This window comes from Rhyacophila brunnea, unplaced genomic scaffold, assembly GCF_057557595.1.
Source record: "Rhyacophila brunnea isolate RB1 unplaced genomic scaffold, BYU_Rbru_1.0 scaffold_11, whole genome shotgun sequence".
In the NCBI taxonomy this organism is placed as follows: Eukaryota; Metazoa; Arthropoda; class Insecta; order Trichoptera; family Rhyacophilidae; genus Rhyacophila; species Rhyacophila brunnea.
The window spans coordinates 31,822,687-31,826,882 of NW_028232763.1; positions in this window are offsets into that span (position 1 = coordinate 31,822,687).

Here is a 4,196-nt window from a genome sequence, read left to right on the forward strand (position 1 = left end):
CTGCTATGGTGTACCTATCAATAAAACTACGAGTTAGAACTATGTCCACCTGAAACTCAAACAAATCGCTTTTACTACAAGGTTCTAACTGATATTTGTATGGAAATTCTGGTGATTCAGGATACATAGTTTCATTTTTCATCTTAAAATAAATAAAATTCTTAAAAGTAATCGAATATAATATTTTTTCCGGAGAAAATATATGAAAATTGTTGGAAAAATGGGAAATTCAGAAAAACTTTCTAAATATTTTTTCTATTTTTTGTTTATTACCATTTTAAAATGAAAAATATGTTGAAAATATAATATAAAATACAAAACAATTGTTGATGCAACAAGCCCAATGTTGATGGTTTAATTTCAACTGGCCTGTTGTCTTCATCTACATCAGATACCTACATTTATTGTAATTGTTTATATAAGATTTTTGTTACTAATGATTGAGGGAATGTTGTGTAAAAAATCTTCTATTAAATCATTCGCCTCAGTTTTAGAATAAACTTAAAGCCAGCAAGAGGTATATCTTTCAGATCCATCATAACATTATAATGATATTGTATAATTAATATACTCAATATCTATAGTGTGAGAATTCTCAGGAATAGGGATTATAGAATACAACATATCCATTTCTTCACCTCATCTACTGAGATTTGACACATCTCAATCATTTATATCACTTTCAGTGGGCTTATTCTATACTAATCGACCGCTAAAGTGATAAAATGATAAATATTATCAAACTAAGGATAGGTTTGTATCAACGTATTAGCACTTGTAATAATTACAATACGTTGGTTGTAATTGATGCAATAAGTGCTCCATTTTTACAGCAGCAAGAGAGGTGCTGTTGAACCTACCCTAAGTTTGATAATATTTATCACTTAACGGTCGATAAGTATAGAATAAACCCACAGGAAGACTTAAAACTGAAACATAAAGTCAATGAATGCAATAGCTTTACAATACTATCAATATTTAGACATTATTATTAACAAAAGGTCGAATAATAAAATGCACAATGTTCGTTCGACATTCACATTATGAAAATAATCAATTATGTATTGTAATTAATGGTTTGTGAATATTGTAACTGTAACGAAATTTGAAAAAAAAAATACGATAATATAATTAAAGCTTACTTATGTTTCATAATATAATTCATCTAGAAGTGAGTTCACAATTTACTGTTGATATCAAATATCATGAAACATATTTTTGAGGTTATGTATCTCGAAGCTATAGTAGTTTATGTAAATACTTGTGGTTTATAGTTAAAGACACTGCTGAAGTCTTTATGATAAATTTAAAATACAAAACAAGATTTTACTCTTCATATTGAAATTAAAACCATTTTAACAGCTTTAAATGTATTCACAACCGCGAAATGTCAAAGCACATAGAACTTTGTAGAACGATGGATCTTTTTAGATTAAGATAGAACTCTGTAGTATCACAGATATTTTGTAAAATGCACATAGAACTAGGTAGTATTGGGGTTTAATGAAAAAATATAAGAAATATCGACTTCATATTAATATAGTATGTAGATAATATGACTTGGAAGACTTCCTCATTATTACTTTAGTTTGGCCAAAAATCGACACTTAGAACCTTGTAGTTCTCGGGTCGCGATTTGGCTAGAGGAATATTCTCTATCTTCAATAATTTTGGATAATGAGGAAATAAATTCTTTTGCAGCATCTTTATCCGCATCAGCCGATTCTCCAGTGAATTTAATATAAACCAACTGTTACTTGCTTGAAAAATCGTGTTAGAATCTTCTTTTTCTAGCCTTCCAATCTTTGTACAAAGAGCCTTCGCTTGAATAATTGAAATATTCAGAGGGATATCTTTTTGATGTTGGTCGTCCATTTCATCCATAACTATGCCGTGTCTTTTGGAAACAACCTTTAAAAATTTCCACAATTTTGAACGTATTCCTTAAGTTTATTTTTATTTTTCAAAATTGAACATATCGTAGTAGACCTGTTTGTATCATCCGATTGAAGCAAAAGATTCACCGCAATCAGAACGTCATGTGAAGTTTATAAGTCCTTGATTTCTTTTTGTTCGTATCAACACTGCAGTTTTTTCCGTTTCTCACTCATGTTTATAAATTTTTAGGGTGAAATATTTCAAATGAAGAAAATTAGCAAAACGCACAACATGACACGCCCGCATGCGCTCCTGCGCAAGACTAAACCTATCCTAGCTAGCTCACAAGCAAAGTGACGGGTGCGAGCAGGATGCAAGTGACGCAAGAAATGCACTTGCTTGTGAGCGAGCGAGAAGGGGATATCTTAACCCCACGGCCAACGCGACGTTTTAAAAAAACGATTTTTTTTGAAATGTGCGAAATAGCGAATTGTGCGAAAGTTGAACGTTCGTAAGTCGAGGTCCGCCTGTAATTGAAATTCAGAAAGAGGCAGGTCATTCTCTTCCTCACCCCAGGACAATTTGAGAATAATTCCTACTACCTACTTCATATTAAAAATATATTAATTGCATTACATATTATCTGTCGCTAATTTTCTACAAACATGTATCTCAGTTTTTGTCATTTTTGAGTTGTTTTATGTAATGAATTCGGAATTCGAATGTGCACATATTCCACAAACACATCTCAAATCATACTTTATAATGTAATAGATTCAACGCATTGACTGCTGACTAGATAATTACTAATTAATTACCACATTTAAATAGCATGCTGATTATATCTAATGGCCACCTAATCGTGACACGCCTAGCGCGTCTTTAGCGCTGAAAGACTTGAGCAATGCAAAAAACCGTATCACAATAAAAAACTTTTATAAATATTATGAACTCGTTCTTGAGTTACGTGTTTGTAAGTGCACTGAATACTGAACTCCGACAGATGATTATACTGAAGTTCTCGTAAGTAATATTGTGGAATGATTCACAGTAAAGTTGTAACGCATTCTCGTATCTTTGACAATATGACTGATTGGTCGAAAGTGTAGTGCGATAGATTGAAGAAACATTTTTTCATGAAAATATGTGTGACCATACACTACATGTCTGGATATTTCATAGAAGAAAATTTATTTTTGAAATTAAAAGTTGTTTTTTGACATATATTTGTAGAAAATTACCGACGAAATAGTAATGTAGTTACTTATCAAGAAATCGCAAAAGTGTCGGTGATAGCGAATCTATGGCATGTGTGCCACTAGTGGCACGTGAGATGACTGGTGCACAAATGCTTTAGCTTACCTACAATAATTTTGAAATACAAAAAAGTTTTGCAAATGTATAAGCATATAATAAAAAATAATGACTACAGCAGGTCAACAAAGCATTCTTAAAAAGTTTCCTAGAAGCAAGAGTATCAGGCAAGGCAACACAATCTCGCCTAAATTATTCAAGTGACTTAACTGGGAGAACAGTGGAATCACTATTATAATGGCGAATACCAAGTCAGCTGAACCAACAGCGATCCTCGGTAACAGTGGTCAGTCAAGTGGGTCAACAACTGTGTCTATATTGGACAACAAAAGTCAATTGGCAGTGGTATGTATGATAAGGTCGCTCGCAGGAACAAGCTGACATGAGTACATAATATGCCTATCTGAATAGTATCTTACAAATGACTTCTTGTGTGTCGAGCGTAGCATGGGAAGGTGCTATGTGGAAGGACCATAATAGAATCAAATGGATAAGGAGGCAGACATGAAAAAGAAACGTGGTAAAGGTTGCTAAGTACCTACATGAAATCACAATAGACTAGACATGTCGCTCAGAGGTGGCAATTACAAGGACACCATAAAGCCCGCTAATAGACGAACTCATAAAGTTTGGTGGATGTATGTGGCAGAGAAGAATGGGAGCTAGGGGAATCTCGGCTGATGCCTATTTTTGGATAATTATTTCAAGCTGTTCTAGTAAATTATTAACTCCATTTATTGCCAAAAAATATTCAGATTTACGAAAAAAACCCTTAAATTATTTCAGAAACTAAATAATACACCTATTTAGTCATAGTGAAGTGGATAGACACCACAAAATTAAAGTTTCTTTGGCCTATTAAATTTATGAAAAGCTCTTTTTTATCACACAAAACGTGTTCAAGTATTCTTATTGTTTAAAGTAATACTAGTATACCAATTTACATAGCTATTGTAAGTAGCTATACGAAAATAAAAGAATGTACAAAATAAATGTAAACAAGA